The sequence below is a fragment of the Sinocyclocheilus rhinocerous genome, unplaced genomic scaffold (genome assembly GCF_001515625.1).
Source record: "Sinocyclocheilus rhinocerous isolate Xijiao unplaced genomic scaffold, SAMN03320098_v1.1 scaffold2665, whole genome shotgun sequence".
Lineage (NCBI taxonomy): Eukaryota > Metazoa > Chordata > Actinopteri > Cypriniformes > Cyprinidae > Sinocyclocheilus > Sinocyclocheilus rhinocerous.
The window spans coordinates 90,068-95,590 of NW_015637154.1; the positions used below are offsets into that span (position 1 = coordinate 90,068).

General features: G+C 41.0%; 1 pseudogene; it reads left to right on the forward strand.

Annotated features, from left to right (window-relative positions):
* LOC107748631 (transcriptional regulator ATRX-like) overlaps positions 1 to 5,523 on the forward strand; it is a 50,515-nt pseudogene that overhangs the window by 12,306 nt on the left and 32,686 nt on the right.

The following is a 5,523-nucleotide window of genomic DNA, read 5'->3' on the forward strand; positions in this document are numbered from 1 at the left end:
TCTGTATCCCCCCCCCCCCTTTTTTTACATATTTATATGAATAAAAATTATTTAAAGGCCGATTAAACCCTAATGTGCGATATTTGCTTTGGTGGACCTGGCTCCATTTGTGTTAGAATGTTCATGGGGGAGCAGCAGGTGGCAGAGATGATGCTCTTTCAGACTCAATATGCAGTCTGTTAGCTTTTGTGTAGTCAGTTGTTAAAAGCACAGTGTGTTTGAGGATAAAGAGTGTAGTCTTCACTCTTACATGGGAGGTTTCTGTGTGTTATTTGCATGGTTCTTACGGAGAGGCAATAAACACTTATTTATTCTTTCTCTTGTTCTCTGTTTTTTTCCCCCGTTTCGTCTCTTTTTCTGTAGCTTAACAGGGTTCCCACGCATCCTGGAAAACTTGGAAAACCTTGAATTTTGTAATGCGATTTTCCAGTAATGGATAAGTCATGGGAAATGTACTTAAATGGTGTTATATGGTACACAGTTGAAGACTGTTGTTCTGTTAAATTTTGTTGTGGGGACTCACGTACTTTTAAAAAAATTTTTTATACAATTTGTTCATATGAATGTATTACAGTAATGTCTAATTCATAATTGCAGGAATCCCTAGACCATGAGCTGACTGGGTCCAAACGTGCCTGTGGAGTTGAAAGGCATAAGCCAAAAGGGAAGGGCAGACAGAAAAAGGGAATGTCATCACAGAGCCCAGGACTCACTAAAAAGCTGGTGGTTAAACTCACTCCTGTACCGGTTAGCCCACAACCCATCAGCAGTACGTGTCTTTCCATTCATCCATCACCTGACAGACAAAAGATAAAGAGTGGGGTGACAGATGGAGCACTGGAAGAAAGAGGGACCGTGGTGGAGATAGAAAAGGGGATGGAAATGGAGGGGATGGCTGAGAGAGGAGAAGATGTGGAAAAATATTGTGTTAACCATGATGATGAGGAGGAGGAGGAAGATGATGATGATGAGGAGGAGGAGGAAGAGGACCAGACTGACCAAAAAAATGTGTCTTTATCAGAGGAGAATAAACGTTCTCCACGTGTGAAAACCACACCACGTCGGCGGAGAACGAACTCGAGCACCATAGCTGAACACGCTGGTTTAGCTGAGGATGACTCTGATTCTGACGAGGTGCCTGAAGTGTTGCTCCAGACCGCTGCTGCTATGGCGAACAGCGAGGAAGAGGGTTTGGTAGGTAGCAGTTGGGACGGGGATGAGGTAAACCAGCACGTCAGAAAGCAGTGTCTCTTTGGACTGGTAAAAACCACACCTCCGGACAGAGGCTCTCGTAAGCGGAATCTCAAAGAGAGATCTTCATCATCCTCATCATCCTCTTCTGCGTCTTCAACGAGGGGCTCCCAGGACCAGGGGTCAACAGTCAGAATTACCAGGGGAAGAGCCCACAAAGTTGCCAGGATGTCGGGACAGAGTGGGAGTTCGTCAAGTGAGGTGGGAGGACAGGAACTGGAGAGTGGGCAGAGCAGTGACTCTGACGATCAGAGGATCAAACCGCTGACAGAGGGCGTCACATTGCTGGGCTCTGGAAATTTCCAGCAGTCTTCCGGTGAGTTTGGTGCAATAAGCCAACATCGACCCTTATTTTCTTTATTTAGTAAGACCAGGAAAACGTTATTACAAAGTAAACATGTATAATGGATGTCCGATCAATTCCTTTTTTGTTTTTCATATTTCAGAAGCAAAATGGGTGTGTTGTTTGATTTTAATCATTCATTCTCTCCGTCTGTCTCTAGGTGATGAGATGGACATCCAGCCAGGTCCGTCTTTGTCTGTGGAGGACGATGATTTAGAAAATAGGTACGATTCTGTCTACATCAGGGCCACACACACTTTCCCATCACAGGCCTTTTCCACTGGACTTCGGCTGTCCCAAACTCACTACAGTGAGAGCTTTGATCCAAACCTTGTTTAAAAGCACGCACGCATACCAAACATCCACATGCACTGCCACTAGACAGTGCTTTTGAACATGTGTCTCACTCAAACACGCTTTTTTTGCTCGATCAACACTGTCCGATTTTTATTTCCCCACAGTTTCTTCCACACGCAGTAGAGAAAATCTGTAACCATAGGCACACACCGCCCATCAGTGGTGAAGCTCTGAGACCTCACTGTCTAATGGAAGTCAGTGAATCAACTCTGGAGAAGCTCCTGTGTTTGAATTTTACTTCACTGACACAGACCATTGCATGTCTTTGGCAGTATTTCTGAAAGCCACACTCTCCTCTTTACTGTCTGTGCTGCTAATAAAGCTTTTAAGAGAGTAGAACGAGTCTAATTAAACCTCTTTGCTCGGATCTGATGGATCCTGTGTTCAGTAAGACAGACGACTTCTTGTGTGTGTTTGTGTTTTAGGGCTCAGCTTCCGGGTTCTCATGCTGTAATGTTTTCGGTCAGTCAGAACAAAGGCTGTGTGGTTTGCTAACGGTAGGTGTTAAAGTAGTTTCACATAATATTTTTGTTATTGGCAGTGAAATGTCATTATTGGTGGAATTCGAGTGAACAAAAGTTTCTTAGGCAGATAGGAGTGCAGTATTAGTGTTGAATGCAGTTGTGTTTGTTCTTTTTCAGGACATTAATTCTTCATCAGCTGAATTTTCTACCTTTAAGGTGCTTAAGCTGAAGATGTTTTTGTCTTTGTCTAAACTGCATTTGTTAAAGTTAGTTTTTGTGCTTAGATTTACTTATGTATTTTTTATTGGTTTTTATTAGTATTTCATTTTCAAATCATTTGCACAGTATATATGCCCTTGTGAATTGGCAAGAAGGTCAAAAGTTCATCCTGTTTTAGCCGAAGTTGATGGATTGGAAATGTGAGGGAAAGGGAAACTTGACTCCACATGACGTTTTTGAGTTGGTGGTTCAAAATGGTAGCTTAGATTGGAGCCATGGCCCAGCAGTTGGTGCATGCACTGATGACACACTGAGTAATGGTGCATGTACATTTAAGTCAGACTTGTGCCCCCCCCCATTTGTGTTAGAATGTTCATGGGAGAGCAGCAGGTGGCAGAGATGATGCTCTTTCAGACTCAATATGCAGTCTGTTAGCTTTTGTGTAGTCAGTTGTTAAAAGCACAGTGTGTTTGAGGATAAAGAGTGTAGTCTTCACTCTTACATGGGAGGTTTCTGTGTGTTATTTGCATGGTTCTTACGGAGAGGCAATAAACACTTATTTATTCTTTCTCTTGTTCTCTGTTTTTTTCCCCCGTTTCGTCTCTTTTTCTGTAGCTTAACAGGGTTCCCACGCATCCTGGAAAACTTGGAAAACCTTGAATTTTGTAATGCGATTTTCCAGTAATGGATAAGTCATGGGAAATGTACTTAAATGGTGTTTACTGTAACCTTTTAATCAAACTTGTTCACCGTATTGTCAACTTTTTGTAAAAAAATGAAGAAATCCTCGGATCGATCAGGACTTGGAACTGCGGTCAGTTTTCATGTATTCTGTCATGAATGAGGTCGCAGAATCATATCGTTTTGTTTTATCATTTGTGTCTGCTTGTGTATTTTCATGAGCAAGTACATGTCATAGTCTGCACAATCACTGTCATTTCTTCAGATATCACTCACTGATATCAAGTGATGTTGATATCACACACATTGCAAAACATTATTATTATTATTATTATTTCCCAAAGGTTAGTTACTTTATTCAGCCTATTTGAGTGGACTGGACAGTTTGAATCATCCGGAAGCTTCTCTGGTCACACAAATGAACAGCTAATTCACATTAGCTGTGCATTTAGAACCATTCCAGTAACCACAATACCTCAGTGGGTATATCACCTGTAATTTCTTTTCATCTTTAATTAAAATAATATTCTCAGTTAAATACAGCAGAATCAGAATCTGTGGCCTGCAGTCCGTTACCACAGAAAATGACTTGACTCGTCTCCTAACCACAACACTTACACATTACATGTGTTTAGCATGAGATAGGTGCTATCGATTAATATCTTTTGTGTTTGTTTAGTGTGTATAAGCTCAGTCAATCACTGAACCTTTACAATTCAAATGACAAACATTTTTACTGGATAATTCATGAAAAATCAACTTTGCGTTTGTGTTTTTAAAAGCTCATACCTATTAGACTTCCATTGTAAGTGTTGTGCTTTTATTTTTTTCATTTTTAAAAACCAATGGATGAGTCAACTTCATTTTCTGTGGCAAACAACAGCAGGCCACAGATGTATTTCTTAAATATTAGAGATGTTGGTCACATAAAATGCCTTGAAGAAAGGGAAAGTAATGTCTTGGACAGAGTGGGAACCCTGCCTAACCTTAATTAACATGCTTCCAATAATAGATTAACCCCTGCCATTTTTCACCCATCTTTAAAAGTGTCCTTTTCTGTTTGTTGTCCGTTTCTTGACTTTCTTGTGGAATCCTCTCGCACCCATTGGATTTCAAAAACCCTAAAGCTTGAGTATTTATTGCATGCTAATGTTCTTTGTTTGAAAGTATTTATTGTCATTGTTTTATTGAAACGTTTTACACAGGCACATTTTCATCAAAAAGAAGCATGCATGACTTTGCATCTCAGAAGAGGGAATGTAAATAACTGTGTAAGAACTGTATAAGAATTGTAGTTGTAATAAAAGTTTATACCCCAGTCACAACAGCCTCTGTGCATTTTGTGGATATATATGCATGCACACAGTGGGGAAAATATTTATTTGATCCCCTGCTGATTTTGTAAGTTTGCCCACTTACAAAGAAATGAAGGGTCTGAAATTATGGTAGATTTATTTTAACGGATAGAGACAGAATACCGACCAAAAAATCCAGAAAAAACACATTATATAAAAGTTAGAGATTGATTTGCATTTCAGTGAGAGAAATAAGTATTTGATCCCCTACCAACCAGCAAGAATTCTGGCTTCCACAGACTGGTTATGTGCCCATGTGGAACACAGATTAGTCCTGCCACTTTAAGAAGTTACTCCTAATGTCAGCTCATTAGGTGTATAAGACATCTGTCCACACAATTGGTATCTTCCATCCAAACCTCTCCCACCACCATGGGCAAGACCAAAGAGCTGTCAAAGGATGTCGGAGACAAGATTGTAGATCTGCACAAGGCGGGAATGGGCTACAAGACCATCAGCAAGAAGCTTGGTGAAAGGAGACAACTGTTGGTGCGATTATTCGGAAATGGAAGAAATACAAAAATAACCATCTATCAGCCTCGGTCTAAAGCTCTGTGCAAGATCTTGCCTCATGGGGTAAGGATGATCATGAGAAAGGTGAGGGATCAGCCCAGAACTACACAGGAGGAGCTTGTTAATGATCTTAAGGCAGTTGGGACCACAGTCACCAAGCAAAACATTGGTAACACACTACGCGGCAATGGACTGAAATCCTGCAGCACCCGCAAGGTCCCCCTGCTCAAGAAGGCACATGTACAGGCCCGTTTAAAGTTCTAAATGATGCTTGGGAGAACGTGCTGTGGTCAGATGAGACCAAAATTTAGCTTTGGCATTAACTCGACTAACTCGACTC